The sequence below is a fragment of the Palaemon carinicauda genome, chromosome 9, assembly GCF_036898095.1.
Source record: "Palaemon carinicauda isolate YSFRI2023 chromosome 9, ASM3689809v2, whole genome shotgun sequence".
Taxonomy (NCBI): Eukaryota; Metazoa; Arthropoda; class Malacostraca; order Decapoda; family Palaemonidae; genus Palaemon; species Palaemon carinicauda.
The window spans coordinates 41,947,830-41,965,521 of NC_090733.1; positions in this window are offsets into that span (position 1 = coordinate 41,947,830).

Sequence of the window (17,692 nt, forward strand, 5' to 3'; positions counted from 1 at the left end):
TTTTAATATGGCATACGTGTTGAGGAAATATTGTCCAAAAAGATTGCTGATAGGAGTTCATGTATGACAGTAGAACTTTATGCTATTTATATTGACCTTGAATATGCACTAGAAAGGAAGAAAAGTGTTTATGCTTTTGTTGACAGTCAAAGTGCTTTGTTTGCCTTGAAGAGTGAAATGTCTGCTGATGAATTATTTTTAAGATGTAGAGAATGTATACACAAAATAAATTCATTTAAGTTTGAGGTAAATTTTATGTGGATTCCATCACCTTGTGATATTTACTTTAATGAAGTTGCTGATTGTTTAGCTAAGAATGGGTGTGACAAGGAGATAATATAATACAATTGCATTGCTTGAATAAAATCTGAAATAAGGAGAGTGAGGAAGCATTGGGAGTTTTACGGTAATCGTATGGTAATGAGCGATGGCAGCAGGACCATGAAACACCATGATGTCATTGTGAACAACACTTGTTTTACTTATGGTAGAGATTCACCCCAATATGACTCATTTATGATTAGGTTACGGTTTGGATATGTCTTGCAAATTATGTAGTAATGTCTAATCACATAATTTGTATCATTATATAATTGACTGTAATGGTTTGGATGAATTCAGAGACTGTAATATTACTGATGTGTCTTAGATGGTTTGTTATATGATAAATAAACAATATGGTTAAGAGAATCTTGGATAAGTTTTCAAAGTTTGATATAGGTTATTCGTTTTTGTTAAATGTTAGCATATTTGTTAATTATTTTTTTTTTTACAACATTTGTAAATAAAGTAGTTCTATCATAGATTGTGCAAGATACCGCTGAGTGGGCTTGTCAGTACCGTGACATGTCCCTTTTGATGTTTATTTAATGTCAATAAATATTTTTCATTTTAATTTGAATTTGATTTCCCTTATGGATTTAAATTCTCTTTGTTTTTACAGGCAAAAATTTACCACAACATGATTCTCTATGAAATCTAGATTGTTTTACAAACAAACACTGAACACAAAATTCCAGAGATTTTACCTTTTTTTTTTTTTTTTTTTTTTTTTTACCAGGCGTAGAACAAATTTATTCCATAGTCTAAGTTCATCGCTTCACTAACTCTCTGCCATCCAATGGATGTGATTTTCTTTTGTGTTAATTTTTCGAAACAAATAAGGCCAAATAATTCATTTCTTTATCTTAGTTTCTGTTTAATAGGCTACATTTCTTTTCTGTTGATCGGTTGACTTTTTTTTTTTTTTTATTATCAGGCGTAATGGTAATTTCTCCAATAAAGTCATTTTTATATTTTACATGCTCAACAGCTGATAAGTTTGCTCACTCGTATAAATTTTCGCCTTTTCTTACTAGTTTCATTAATGATTGTTTAACTGTCTTACTTAGCACAGGCAGTTTTACTTTCTATTTAGCTGTCTTTACAAAGTGGTCATAATATATTTTGTACTATTATTAAGCTTTATTCAGAAATTAAATATATAAATTAACTTTACTGTAAAGTTCCAAAATGTTTAAACAAAATAGTCATATTGGTCATAAAATCATTCTAAATATCAGCATGTTCCCTGAATAACACATTCATTATCTGAGTTACATTAGGGACTGGCTCTAGAAAACAGTTTTCGGCAACCACTACTAGAACCATTATGCTCTCACTCTAACTATTGCACATTATGATTATTGTTTTGAATTTCTGCAACCTTTATTGGCAGAACCTTATATGATTTTATGCATAACAGTTACTGCATCAATTGCACACTTCCATCAGCAACATTAAAAACGTACCACCAAATGGATATTTTTCATGTTCTTGGCATCCTCATATTAGTCAAAGATTTTTCATTTCACCTGTAGAGATCTCATCTACTCAAATGTATCTGCACAATTCAAATTTTCTATTTGAAGAACAGTTAGGTTCCTCATAGGAAGGTCCAAATTACAAATTTTGTCCAGGAGGTTATAAGTCAAGTCTGAAAATTCAAATTTATGCTCAAGATTATAGATTTTTATGTTAACGTGAATAGATAGGTTAGCGGAATAACTAACTTTCTCTTTATGTATGTTTCCCCGCTTTACAATAATGGTTACATTGACACTCACTTTTTTAACGAAGACTTTTTTTTTATATGTACACAGAATTCTTATATCGTCTCATAGATCCTTATCAATGAACTTTTATTGAAATTACTTCTCTTATTATAATCAGCGTCCTTATATTTGATATATCCATATACCAGTCTCCCACATCAACTAAATTCTCTGATTCGCTAAACCATGTTTTTCCGACTAATATCGTCTATATTCTTCTTGTCACTTCAATGCCGAAAATGTCAAGAAGAAATTTCTTTTCAGCAGTAAAATACACCAGCCATTAGGAACTAGACCTAACCTCATAACTCGCTCAAGAGATCAGTGACTCCTACGAGAGTCTTTTGAACACCATCCAGAATCTTCCCATTTATTCCCTTAAGTGGAACTATTGATGGGACTCATTTATCTTTCTCTAATGTCGACGTCATAGAAAATGTGTACTCTCCGGTATTCCTTCCCTCCCTCTTCTTAATAATTCAATTATATATGTGAATATATATATATATATATATATATATATATATATATATATATATATATATATATATATATATATAAATATATATATATATATATATATATATATATATATATATATATATATATATATATATATATATATATATATATATTTATATATATATATATTCACTCACTATTATACATATATATATATATATATATATATATATATATATATATATATATATATATATTTATATATATATATATATTCACTCACTACTCACTATTATACATATATATATATATATATATATATATATATATATCATATATATGATATATATATATATATATATATATAGAGAGAGAGAGAGAGAGAGAGAGAGAGAGAGAGAGAGAGAGAGAGAGAGAGAGAGAGAGAGAGAGGAGAGAGAGAGAGAGAGAGAGGTGTATCTAGACATCGACTTGTCCTATAATATAAATGATAATAATTAAATTGGAACTGGTACTTGGTAGAGCGCACACCTTCGCCACTGCCAATTTTGTCTCCAAGAAAACTGGTGATGAAGCTGGTATTTGATCCCAAAACACATGTCTCTTCTAAATTTGCCTAAAAACTTTCAATTTCATGCACTTTCTGCAAGTTTATGCACCTCACTGATCCTTGAACACTAACTGCTAGCAAGGGTAATGACATTACAATATATATCACAAGATAGGCATTGCATTATGCAGATTTTGGCACGTTTCATGCAGAACGGATAAAATTTGACCAGGATATAGCATTGTGAAACATATATCTCCTTTCGGATGTTACATATATTTTTGCGTAAATTGACCAATGAATACTTTTAAAATTATACGTTTTATCCATGGGCCGCCCAAACGTTATTGCAATTTTGTGATGCGAGAGATCAACATCTCAGTATTGTTTTCAGCTCTATCATTTCAGTCTTCAATTTGATGATATTAATTCTATCAAGTTAGTGCTAGAGTTTCACAAGGTATTATTTTAAGCTACAAATTATATGGAGCTTCAAGGGGATCATCTCGAAAACTTCACCATAGTAACTAAAAGCCGCATGCTGGAATTCTTCTTGTCGTGTGAGAAATGTTATAATGATAAAATAGAGATGTTACATGATCAGAGTTAAGTTAAATGTTCCATTGGTTTGTATATTGCTCAATCACGTAACTATTTAAACATTTTTGTAGGAATGTCAATTATTTAAAAGATTTTAGTCATGTTTCCGTGATAAGCATTTGCATTGATTAAAACATTTGGTAATGAAGTTCATTGTTTTTATCTCAGGATTTAAAAAACAGAAGCACAATTTTCATGTCTGGCTATATTTTTCTTGTTAGGTGCATTCGCTTTGTCTGATTCTCCAAGGATCAGTAAGATATAACATTCATGACAGCTGTGATTTAGGCTGAAATGAAGTCAACCTGTTACAAAGTAGACATGACCGTGTCCTTTTACCCGCGCACACACCACCTAGTGGTGAATCAAATCCGCAGGTACCTCATTGAAAACATACTCCGTAATCTTTGAGATATATATATATATATATATATATATATATATATATATATATATATATATATATATATATATATATATATATATATATATATAAAAGTTCTTTAACAACTATTTAAAACGCTTTTCCAAATTTTTTTGGATACCAAACTCAATCATTTCCATTGTTTTACCAGTTGAGTATCGAGTTTGTACTAGGTAGAGCTCAGCTTCTTCAGAGACGTTTAATTTCAAAATTGTCTACGTTTGAAGAACGAATAAGCAAATTATTTTCCATTTAGTTTCAATGGGTAGCGTTGTAAAGTCCTTTATGAGCATGCAAAATAAGACTGTGGCTGATGACAGTATGGAGCTAGAATGAATTTTAAAAGGATTTGTTTTGTAAGATTCGTAACCACGAGCCTAAGTTCAATCCCTTAGAGATGAATCTAAAGTGGACGTCCAAAGGTACACATTTCCGAATGAACTGACAGCAGCCTCAGGGTTTACATATACAAAGGGAGTTTATTTTACAAAGTGGCTCTTCTAACACTAGACTAAGAGTCGTTATATTTCAAGAAACGGGGTGAGTTGACTTAAATGGTTCGACATTTGAGAAATATGAAAAGAAGTACTGAATAATTTTATGAGTAGTCCCTTTATGAAAACCGAAAAAGTTTTTTTTTTTTTTTAATTTTGGAGAAAGAATGACTTGCCTTGGTTGATGATATGGGCGTTTTGTTTGCAATCATACCATTTTAACATCAGAATAATAACAAGATGTGAAAATGCTGGTGCTGGGTGCCTTAGAATGAGTTTTTGAACGAAGTTATGTACAGAAAATAGTTATTTTTTTATTACGAGGGAATGAATTGTCTAATTTTTTTTTTTTCAGTTCATATTGGGTTTGATATTCTTATCATCCTAAGAAAGGACTAAACAATATTATTGCCTGTCAACTGAAAACTATTTACATGTACATTCGTTGTTTGAACAGTTGAAACTGCCTGTTTACCTGTTCCTAACTTGTCTTTGTTGCATAGGGTAATGTCATTACGAGCTGGAAGGAGATTACCGTTGTCGGAAGTCAGGCTAAGGGTTGAAAATGAAAACCTGTTTTCACAGAACAACATAAAATTTCTTAAAGAGTATAATTTTCACTTTGCTACACAAGATTACATTGGATATAAACAATGGCAAAAACATAATAGCTGTGTACTTGACATTACAGAAAATAGTTATAAGATTCCACAGTTTTCTTTCCACCACCATCTTATTACAGAAACAATTAATCAGCTAGGTTAGAATCAGACTGAGTATCTGTAAAAAAAGTTTGTTTGGTAGACATTTAATTAAAAAAGGAAATTGAATACCTTACATTGTAAAGCACTTGTCAGTGTAAGTGTAAATTGTTGGTAAGAAAAATTTGGTGCTATTATAGCGTGATTCTTACCCTCATTTTCTGTTCCTACCTCAATATGGGGTTTCAAATCTACCATAGGGTGATTTCTACCAAGGGTACAGAACCTAACAAACCCACCTAACCTAACCTAGTAGTTCCCAGGTCACAACCCCTAGACGGGGGCGAGCTCCCCGGACCCCCCTTCCCAGGTCACTACCCCTAGCCAGATGGCTTGCTGGTCACAACCTGCTGGTTAAACAGCAAGATTTAGATTTTGAAAAAAAAAGCGATGAGTTCCACAGCATCTACTCCATGGGTACTTGGATGAGCACTGCTGGCGTGTTTTGAAAGGAGATCAAGACCACTTCATAGCAATCTTAAGCGACATTCAACACGTTTTTGCTAGTTAATTTTTGTTACTAAATTAGTAATTCAGTTTTGTAATATTAATGCCTGAAGTTAATTCTGATTGCTTAAAGTGTGTTTTGTATGGATTTTTTCAGCATGTTTTATTGAGTAGAATAGATTAAAATTGTGTCAAGAAGTATGATTTATCTATCCTCCTTTGGTAGGAATCACCTCATACCCAAAACAATAGAGTAGGAATCACACTACAGTAGAATCCTGATGGTAGGAATCACACTATAGTAGCACCAAAAATTCTGTAAACAATCATATCAAGAAGTAATCTGTTGAATATGAAGATTTGAAAGTTGTTACAACTTATTGGAAAAGGGGATATCCCATGATAAAGTTGGCTTTAACGAATGCATAGAATTTCCTTGAAATTTATAAGGAACATACTTGATATCTTGGTTTTTCATGGACAGATAGGGAAGGTGACACAGCATACTAAATTTTTTTGGTTTTGCCATTCGGTCTTTCTAGCGCTTTGTAAGTCGTTACAAAGGTTACAAAGGTTACGAGGCGTTTAAAATTGTAAAATGGCGTGAAGAGGGAAAGTTAATTGTTATGTTTCATGTTGGTTGTTTTAGTTGTTGAGCTAATCTAATGCTTACCAAAATGTTAGATCTCAAGCTGAAAACTAATTGTTGTTATCCAGTTTTATCCCTATCATCAAGGCATAAAGGGAACTGGTTCAAGCACTAGAATATCTGGGCAGTCTGTTAGACTCTCAGAATGAGAGCCAACCTTTGGGTTAGAATTACGTTAATATTCAGGTATTTAAATGTACAAAGAAAGGAACTGTACATAAATTAGCCAGGATGGTAAGCTGGAGCAAATCTCTGCCGGTAGTAGTGAGACATTAATCTAAAATTATGACCCATTATCTTAGTTCAGACATTCTTTCTGCCAATCACTAGGATGTTTACATACACATGTCTTCAGAGAGTGTTGATGAGTTGGTGTTTTTGAGGACCACCTTAGATGTGTCAATAGCAAATACATGTACACGCAAATAAAATAGAACCAAATAATATACAATGATGCAAGTCACAGTGGATTTAGCGGGTATGAAGTGAGTCCCATGGTCAGTGGAACTGATGAAGCTATAAAATCATCTATATATCAGGAGTTAATTACTCTGGTGGGAGTTCTGCAGTTGCTGACTGCTATAATATATCAAAATATAGTAAACTAGTTTTCATATAATTAAATTGTGACCTCTATTGTTAATAAAGACTCAATGGAAAGAGAACTGCAAGATATATCAATTGAAATATTTAAGATTTGTATCAAACATTCAATCATTGTAGAGTTAGATTGGGTTCCTAGAGCAGAAAATGACAAAGCTAATTATTTATTTCTTTTTGTTGATTATGATGATTTGGGTATATTCGATGAACTATTCGAGCTGATATGAAAAATGTTTGGTCAGATTATTGAAGATTGATTTGCATTATAATCCAACAGAAATTACCAATTTTTTTTCACAATTTTGGAATCAGTTTTCAAAAGGCATTCGCCCTTTCACTGAGTGTTGGCATTATGGCTTAAGTTTATTTGTACTCCCGATTTCTGAGATATGTAGTGTTATACAAAAATTAGAAGTGGATCGTGGGTAAGCTGTTCTGGTATTGCCATATTGATGTTCGGCTGTTTTCTGGCAATGATGTGTCCAAAGGGTAAATTCTTTGATAGCAATGAAGATTGTCTACAGATAAGCAAAGTTATGTACCTTATAAAAACAGGAAAGGTACATTTGGAAATGTACACCTAAAATTTTGAATATTAGCTATGCATGTCAGTTTCAAGGATAGCAACAGCTGTTAGTCTTAAAAGGCAATTCTTTCAAATTGCCCCTATTATGTAACATATGAAGGCTTCATCGGCACAGTGTGCCCTAGTAAAAAGCGACATGGCATAAATTTGTATTTCAGCATAGCCTGTGTTGTATATCGGCAGCTTCACTATAGGATCCCATAATTTTGTTGTGTATCAGCGGCTTCGGTATGGCATCCCATAATTTTTTATGGCAGCATCGCCTATGTTGTACATCAGCGGCTTTGCTATGAGGACAACAAAAGGATTGTGAGTACTTGTCAGTTAAACAATTATTAATCAAATATATGATTATAAAGACAATATTTTTTTTTTTTATATTTTCCTTGTTCAAAAGTAATTCGATATTATAGCATTAACCTAATGAATGATGTTCACATTTTTCTTGTGTTTTTCAAGACTCGCAAAATTTATTTTGCGAGTCTTGAAAAACCCAAGATAACCTAACAAAAGTCTTAGTGGGGAGGTGGGCCTTCTCACGGACCTGGACTTTCTTCATATATCTCAAGCTATCAGCACATGCAGGAAAAAGTAGTGAAATTAACAAGTATAGAGATGGGTCGTGGATAGCTATAGCAAGTACAGGTTGTATCTTATGTGTTGCTAGTAATGAAGTGACAGGCAGAATGTTTAAGATACAATGGCAGTGGTTAAGTGAATCACCCATAGACGGATACGTGACGTAATGTATTACAATCTTGTTAACCTTTTTTTTTTCCTTTTTTTTTGTCGTTAGTGCTATAATGATTGCGATTACTAATATTTATGTCTTTCGCTTGTGATAGAGAATAATTTAAGTTAATGGTTAATACATGTAGTTGGATCTAAGTGCAAAACTGAGAGTTGTATCGTTAATTTTTTATGTTAGTGTTCTTTCCCACCATTATCGCTACATTAAAGGGTCGCTTGCCTGATGCACCCTCTGTGATGCCTTCGTTCAAAGTAATCCTCTTCCACCAAACCTCTTTTCTCCATAGCATCTTTCCCCTTATCTTGCCATCTATATCAAATTAGTTTTTTATATTTGTCTTGTACAGAAGTAATTCCATATTACAGCCATAATCTAATGAATGATGTTTACATTTTTACTTGTGTTTTTCAAGACTAAGTAAACAAATGTAGATTAGTTACCAAAAGTCTTAGTGGGTAGGTGGGCCTTCTTCCAGACTGGGACCGGCTTCATATATCTCAGGCTATCACCACATGCAGGGTAGAGTAGTAAAACTAACAAGTATAGCGATGGGTCGTGGATAGCAATAGCAAGTACAGGTCACGTCTCATGTGTTGCTAATAACGGAGTGACAGGCAGAATGTTTAAGGTACAATGGGATGGGTTAAGTGAATCACCCAAAGACAGATGTCAAAAATTGACATTTATTCCCCTTGAATAAAAGAATTCTTAGTTTTAAGAGTGTTCGTTTTCTAATGTATTTCCCAGTTTCTATGAATATATGTTTAAAATGTGATTATTTTACTCCACAGAAGTAGTTTTATTATATTAACTATATCAATGAGTTTGTATGAATTAGTATAATAATATTTAAAGTAATAAGCTAACTTTCTTGCAAATTTTATCCATCTAGATCAGATAAAATGACGTATCATCCCATTGTTGTCAAACTTCTTCCTGTGGAGATTATATATATTGTTTGATTATTGTAAGGGCACATGCCAGTAATTTAAATTTGCCTTCTGGACGAAACCCCTTTTTTTGTATATGTTGGGTTACGATTAGAGCACTTGATGTTTATCTCTAAATTGATGTTATGTTACGTAACCCTGTAAATTTGTAAATGTGACAACATTGTACTCTTCCCGAGTTTTCTTCCAGGCTGGAAAGGTGAAGCTAGGCCTCTTTGAGCAGTTAACTCCAAAAGGCAAGTTTCTAGAAGATATTCTCCTGAATCCGCCATCATCACCTCGTGAACCATCGCATCATTGCAGCAATATTCTTATAAGAATACTCTGTAACCCCGTTTGATATTTGTTTGATTTTTATCAAGTAACGTAAATTTTGTTCATTTGTGTTAATGTTAATGTTCGCTCTTTAACGTAACTCTGATGATTTTTGTTTGTGTACTTTAAATATTAAATATATGTCAAACTTTTTAATTGAGTCTTTGTGAACCCGTTTGGCATCACCCCCAAAAGAATTAGTGCAGGAAATATAGTTTGAATCAAACGTATAGTAAACGGCAGATGTCTCTTAAGTAAGTGTGTTTCTCAGTTATGTAACTTGGCCTCGTGCGAAGTTGGTGCACGAGGGTTTACAGGTAAAAAAGTTAATATATGTGGTTGTAAATAACCCAGTATTTCACCATATTTTCTGGTCCTTCGAACGAATCGGATGCCATAACGATTCACAAAGAATTTTATTGGATGTTAAAGATAAATTGCGATAAAGTTCACGTGGTTGATGGTCGGCGTCAAAGTCATTCTAGGATAGCTGGCACGTGTCCAAAGTTATTTGGTGAGCAGGGTAAGGTATTGAATTACTTGGAGTGTTTTACCAAGTAATCTGTTTTATGGAACATTATTTGTTCGTTAATTACTCTGCGAAGAAATTTTGTTGAATTTCGTTGCCATTTTTTTTTTAACTTAGGTTTCGTGACCAGATGTATTTAAGAGCACGTGGTCAAATTGTCTAGTATTTAGTGCATGTTATATTTGAATCAGGGTTAGATAATTTGCCCTATATTTTCTTATATTTTTTGAAGTTTGTTATTGATTCATTAACGAGATAATGGAGTCCAAGATTAAGGCAGTTATTGCAAGGGAAATTATTTATTTACAAGATTTGCTCGATGAGTCAGGTAGCTGCATTGGTCATACCGATACACCAAAATCGACTCTTGTAATGTGTGAACGTTGTCTTACTGAGGGACTACGACGTTTTGACGATTGTTGGTCACAGAATGTGACGATTATTTCACAGGATAGTGAATATGACAAGTTATGTAGAAGCTATAGAGCAATAACCAGTTGTGTAAGGAAAGCTATTGCTGCTACTCAGCAAACTATGAGCGAGATTGACGCTAGAGATAGAAATCAACGGCCCGTTATGCCTCCTCCTTCGGCTCCCGTTAATCCTCTCCCTCCCCCTAAACTCCCAGAAATTAAGATACCTGAATTTAGCGGTGGGGAAGAACAATGGCTTGCATTTTGGGATATATTCAACAGTTTGGTTCATGATCGTAGGGATATTTCCGATGTAATTAACTTTTTTATACTCAGAGCTAGTTTAAGGGACAACGCCCTCAAAGCCATAGAAGGTTTGCCTGTCACTAATGCCAATTATTCAGTAGCTATTCAGACCCTTAAGGAGAAGTATGATAATAAGGAAAACTTGAAACGTAGACTCATGTCCAAATTAACACATTTAGTCTCTCCCAGTCATTCAATAGAGGATTTGAACACTTTTAAATTGGATTATGAAAAAAATATTTTAGAGATGAAAACATTGAATTTAGATGTAGAAGCCATGAACCCCATTTTCTCTAGTATAATATGCGAGAAATTATTACCTGAAACGCGCAAGGCTATAGCTGATAAACATAATAGTATGTCTCTTGATTTAAAGCAAATTTCCTCAGGTTTGAAATATGTTTGTGAATTGATGGAATTTTGTCACGAAGGTGAGAATTCTAATAAAAGAAAACGGGATCAGGGCAACTATTCTACAGTAATTCCCTCAAATGTGACTAACGTGCAGAGAGCACAACCAAGTAACAGTAAACCTAGTAATAGTAGTTACAATAATTGTGTGTTTTGCTCATTGAACCATGCTTCTCGCGATTGTAAGACTTTCAAAACAGTTGATAGTAGAAGGGACAGAGTTAAATGTTTAAGATTGTGATTTGCTTGCCTCAAAGGAGGTCATTTATTCTCTGAATGTAGGAATAAGCCTAAATGTAATATATGTGAAGGTCCTAATTACCCGATGATTTGTAAGAAAACAGAAAACTCTGTAAATCCTGCTTCACCAAAGTTGAGTGTAAATAGTACTAATGTTAGTAAATCAAATGGTAACTTTGGGTGTCCTAATAAGGATCCCAAAGGTGCTATTAGTCAATCAAATGTTAACTCTGGGTGTCCTAATAAAGATCCCAAAGGTGCTGTTAGTCAATCAAATGTTAATGGGTGTCCTAATAAGGATCCCAAAGGTGCTGTTAGTAAAAGTGATTCTCCCGTAGTTATGACTGCTTCTTTGGGAATTGATCATTCTCAGAATAATAAGATTTCTGTTTCGACTGCTCTTCCTACTGCTAGCGTAATTGTGTCGGGCAATGGACATCGTTCCTTTGAGAGAGCACTCTTTGATTCTGGTGCACAAAGAACGTTTATTGCAACAGAATTAGCCAATAAGCTTAATCTATCGTCTATAGCAACGGTAGCCTTAAAGGTAAAACCATTTGGCAGTGATGCCATGGAAGTTGATTGTGATATAGTAAGAGTTGTGGTGAGACTAGGTAAAATTCGTACTGCCATTAATGCCATTTCATTCGATAGAGTTAATTCCAGAATTTATTCTCCAGGATTATGTAAGTCAGCTGCGTTCTTGACGAGTAAAGGCATAAAATTAGCAGATAATGATTTAAATTCAGATGAAGTAAATGGTATAGAATTAGTCATTGGGGCTGATTATTGTGGAAAATTCATTCAGAACAGTCAAATTTGCTCTGGAATACAGATATTGAATAGTTCTGGTGGTGCACTAATTTTTGGACCCCTTCCTAATTGGTCTTATGACGACGTAGAATCTAATGAGATTACTACATCAAATGTATGTTGTACCAGAATAGAAGTAGAGGAAATTCCTATTAATTCTTGTTGTGAAGTTAGAAGATTATGGGATTTAGAAAGTGTTGGTATTCGTCAATCTGAAATTAGTCCTGAAGAAAGAGAATCAGTTAAGTGTTTTAAGGATAAAGTTAAAAGGGTTGAAAATAAATATGAAGTGTCCTTACCATTTAAAGATGAAAGTAGACCGCCTGTTAACTATAGAATAGCCATTGGTCAATTAAATTCCTTGTTACATAGATTTGAGTCTGACCCCTCCTTGTATGCTAAATATGATAACATTATCAAAGATTACGTTCAGTCTGGGTTTATAGAATTAATTCCTGCAGGTTCCCCTATTATCGGGCATTATTTACCCCATCAGGCTGTATTGAAAGATTCCGAAACTACTCCCATTCGAATAGTTTTCAATGCTTCTTCAAAGACTAAAGGAGAACTTTCCTTAAATGATTGTTTATTAACTGATCCCTCATTAACTACTAAACTTTTCAATGCCCTGTTGAGTTTCCGTACAAACCCAGTAGCTGTGATTTCAGATATCAGTAAAGCCTTTTTAAGGATAGGCATTTCACTTGATTGTCGTGATTATTGCAGATTTCTATGGATAACTGATCCCTCAGATTTGAAGTTAACTGTAACTTACAGGTTTTGTGTAGTTTGTTTTGGAGCTACGTGCTCACCCTTTCTCTTGCAGCAAACCCTCTTGCATCATTTATCTTTACATGATAATCCTCTTGCATCATCTCTGATGAAGAATTTCTATGTAGATAATTTTAGTAAAACTTACAAGGATGTGTCAGTCTTGATGGATGAGTATCCAGTAATAAGTGAGATTCTTGAAGACGCTAATATGCCTCTACAAGAATGGGTTAGTAATGATTCAGAGTTCAACAGAACCATAGACGTTAGCAAAGAAAGAGTAAACGTTTTGGGTTTAGAGTGGTATCTAGCACAAGATGAGATGTCACTAAAGGAAGTAAATTGTGAGCATAAAGGACCTTTAACCAAACGAGAGGTTTTATCAGTAGTAGCTCGGATGTTTGATCCTTTAGGATTATTGTCACCAATACAGGTGAGAGGTAAATATTTTTTGAAATGTTTGTGGAGTAACTACGGGTGGGATGACCCTTTACCAGAATCATTATGTTCAAGGTTTGAAGAAATTTTTAAGTGTTTTAGAAATGTAGAAAGTTTAAGGTTTCCTAGGTTTGTTGTACATCCTGAATGTTCCCACTTACATGTATTTTGTGATGCCTCTAACAAGGCATATGGAGCTGCTGCCTATGTGACTGATTCCAATAGAAGTGTAAGCAATTTACTGGTCAGTAAGTGTAAAGTGCCACCAAACCCTAAACAGACTATTCCGCGTTTGGAATTGACAGCCTTGTCCTTGGGTGCGAAACTTGCTGGAAGATTAATGCAGAATGAGGATTTAAGATTGAGTTCTTGCACTCTCTGGAGTGATTCCATGGTTTCTATTTGTTGGGTGAAGAACAATAATAGTAAAATTCCCTATGTACGAAACAGAGTCACTGAAATTAATGAGTTCAAGTTTCCCTTACGGTATACCCCTTCTAAGGATAATCCAGCTGATATTCTATCCAGAGGTAGTAATAGTAAAGATTTATCACCAAATTCCTTGTGGTGGAATGGTCCAAAATGGCTTTTAAATGGTGATTACCCCCAATCTTTAGCTACAGAAACTGTGCATGTTAATGAAATTCTTTCAGAACCTAAGTTTGTACAACCTCCAGCCCCATTAATTGACATCTCACGTTACAGTAATTTAAGTAAGCTTAAACGTATCATGAGATCAATTTTGCTTTTTCTTAGTAAGTGCAGTAAAGGTTCTAAGTTTGTTGTTAACGAAAAGAAGGCACTTGTCCTCCTTGAATAGAAGCAACATTTTTCTACTACCAGAATGTACCTCTGTGATAAGAATTCACTTGGAGTGTCCATGGATATTAAGAATTTGTGTAATCAGTTAAACTTATTTGTTGATGAGGAAGACCTAATAAGGTCTCAGGGTCGCATGAAAAACGCTTCCATGTCTTATGATACTCAGTGCCCAATGTTATTGCCTTCCAGAAGTTATTTAACAGCATTGATAGTTGAATATTTGCATAGACATAATCACCATTGTGGTGTCAATTCTGTACTGGTATTGTTGAGAGAAACCTTTTGGGTACCTAAAGCACGTCAAGTAATCAAATCGATTCTGTCAAAATGTGTTTTGAGTCAGAAGTTAACTAAGAAACGGTTGTGTTTGCCTCCTCCCCCACCATTACCCACAGAACGAGTGAGATATGATAGACCGTTTCAATCAATAGGAGTTGATTATACTGGTGCTATTAATATTTTAGATCATGAGACTGGTTTGGAGGAGAAGGTCTTTATGTGTCTATTTACCTGTACTACGAGCAGGGCAGTTCATTTTGAATTGACTCATTCCATGACTGCTTCAGATTTCCTACTGGCTTTTCGACGCTTTGTAGCATATCATTCTCTGCCGAGTCTGATTATATCTGACAATGGTCGGAATTTTGTTGGATTTAATAATTTCCTGAAAGAAATTATGGAGGAACCAGAGGTAAGGTCATACCTTGAAGGAAATGGTGTTAATTGGAAGTTCATTACACCGCGAGCCCCCTGGTCTGGAGGCTTTTATGAACGTCTTGGTGTTCTAAAAGGATGTTCGTCCAAGGCTTTGTATCACAAACGTGTATCCTTTGAAGAGCTGAGAACTCTACTTGTTGAGTTTCAAGCTGTGATAAATTCTCGACCACTGACTTATCTCTCCTCTGATAGAGATTGTGAGGCGTTGACTCCCTCCATGTTACTTTGTGGGAGAAATGTTTGTATTTCACCTCTTAACAATTTGGCAAATGATGACCCAGATTTCACGACTTCAAGTGATCTTAGAGCACAATATTTGAGACTATCATCAGTGCTAAGGAAATTTGAGAACTCTTGGAAAAGAGACTATTTAGTGTCCTTGAGAGAGAGACATAATAACTCTCGTAATAATCTCTCTGCAAATGTGAAAGTTGGGGACATAGTGACTTAGAAGATCATCTGAGTAAAGGCTATAGATCCCTCCTCTCCTTGGGTAAGATAACCTAGCTGTTTCCGTCGTCTGATGGTGTGATTAGGTCTGTAGAAGTGAAAGTGAATAATAAACTATACATGACATCAATCACGAAGATCGTACTTCTGGAGGTGCCTGAGAGGGAATTTGATAGTGTTGAAACTCAGGAGCCAGATAGTGTGCCTCTGAATGATGCGAGACCACGGCGTGCAGCAGCAATCCGCTGTGATCAAGAGAGAAAGGATTTAATTTCTATGGATGTACTCTAAATGTATGTTTTGATTTAGAATTTTGGGTACAGTTGCATTATTTCGAATTATGATTCTTCTTGGGGGAGAATGTCAAAAATTGACATTTATTCCCCTTGAATAAAAGTATTCTTAGTTTTAAGAGTGTTCGTTTTCTAATGTATTTCCCAGTTTCTATGAATATATGTTTAAAATGTGATTATTTTACTCCACAGAAGTAGTTTTATTATATTAACTATATCAATGAGTTTGTATGAATTAGTATAATAATATTTAAAGTAATAAGCCAACTTTCTTGCAAATTTTATCCATCTAGATCAGATAAAATGACGTATCATCCCATTGTTGTCAAACTTCTTCCTGTGGAGATTATATATATTGTTTGATTATTGTAAGGGCACATGCCAGTAATTTAAACTTGCCTTCTGGACGAAACCCCTTTTTTTGTATATGTTGGGTTACGATTAGAGCACTTGATGTTTATCTCTAAATTGATGTTATGTTACGTAACCCTGTAAATTTGTAAATGTGACAACATTGTACTCTTCCCGAGTTTTCTTCCAAGCTGTAAAGGTGAAGCTAGGCCTCTTTGAGCAGTTAACTCCAAAAGGCAAGTTTCTAGAAGATATTCTCCTGAATCCGCCATCATCACCTCGTGAACCATCGCATCATTGCAGCAATATTCTTATAAGAATACTCTGTAACCCCGTTTGATATTTGTTTAATTTTTATCAAGTAACGTAAATTTTGTTCATTTGTGTTAATGTTAATGTTCGCTCTTTAACGTAACGCTGATGATTTTTGTTTGTGTACTTTAAATATTAAATATATGTCAAACTTTTTAATTGAGTCTTTGTGAACCCGTTTGGCATCACCCCCAAAAGAATTAGTGTAGGAAATATAGTTTTGAGTCAAAGGTATAGTAAACGGCAGATGTCTCTTAACTAAGTGTGTTTCTCAGTTATGTAACTTGGCCTCGTGCGAAGTTGGTGCATGAGGGTTTACAGGTAAAAAAGTTAATATATGTGGTTGTAAATAACCCAGTATTTCACCACAACAGATACACAAAGGACATAATGTATTACAAGGGCTGTTAATTGTTTATGTCATTTGCTTTTGATGGAGAATAATGAAACAGAATGGTTAATACGTATAGTAACATCAAAGTGCAAATCAGAGAGTTGTATCATTCATTATTCATGATAATCTTCTTCCCCACCGTTATCCCTTCATTAAGGGGTCGGTTGCCTGATGCACCTTCTACAATGCCTCCGATCAAAGGAATCCTATTCCACCAAACCTCTTTTCACGATATCATCTTTCACCTTATGTCGCCATCTAATTCTCTTCCTCCCTCTTGATTTTATCCCTTAAAGATTCCTCCCAAGCTCTCCTCACTGCCTCCCCACCATCTTAGTCGTGATACTCTTATTGTTTTAGTAATCTTCACTAATCCTGCCATTCTTCTTATTTTATCCTTTTCCAATCTTTCAAAGAGTGATATTCCCATAATGCACCTTAGCATTCTCATCCCTGTTCTCTCTAGGTTTGCTTCCTCTTTTCGTCTTAAAGCCCAAGTTTCTGATCCTTACATTAACACTTGCCTTATTAATGTGTTATATAGATCTTGACTTTTACCTTGATTTGCATTTTCCTATCACATACCACTCTTGCTACCTCCCTCAGCTTTCTCTATGCTGCTTTTATGCTATTCTTAACTTCAGTCTCACATCCTCCCTCCTGATTTATAGTACATTCCAAGTATCTAAATTATCCTAATTGTCTTAAAACTGGTCCTCTACTTTCTTGTGAGGCTATCTGATCTCT